This window comes from Eimeria mitis, genomic scaffold, assembly GCF_000499745.2.
Source record: "Eimeria mitis Houghton genomic scaffold, Emh_scaff2798, whole genome shotgun sequence".
In the NCBI taxonomy this organism is placed as follows: domain Eukaryota; phylum Apicomplexa; class Conoidasida; order Eucoccidiorida; family Eimeriidae; genus Eimeria; species Eimeria mitis.
In genome coordinates this window covers 1-328 of record NW_013571137.1, presented here as the reverse complement: position 1 = coordinate 328, position 328 = coordinate 1, and positions in this window count along the sequence as shown.

Below are 328 nucleotides of genomic sequence, written 5' to 3'. Positions count from 1 at the left end.
ATATATATATATATATATATATATATATATATATATATATATATATATATATATATATATATATAATGCAGGTGCATAGAAATGTGCATTGGTATATAGAGAGGAGTTTATAATAAACATAAAAAAGAGAGAAAACAACAAAAACGAAAAAACTAGCTGCCTGTTGTGTTGTTTTTTTCCTTCTTTTTTTCTTTCTAGCTGAGGTGTATATACACCCTAAACCTCTCTGTCTCTGTTTCTGTCTTTCTGTCTGCTTCTGTTTCCTTCGTGTATTATATTTATATTGCTGCACAGGTAGCAGCAGCAGCAGCAGCAGCAGCAACAGCAG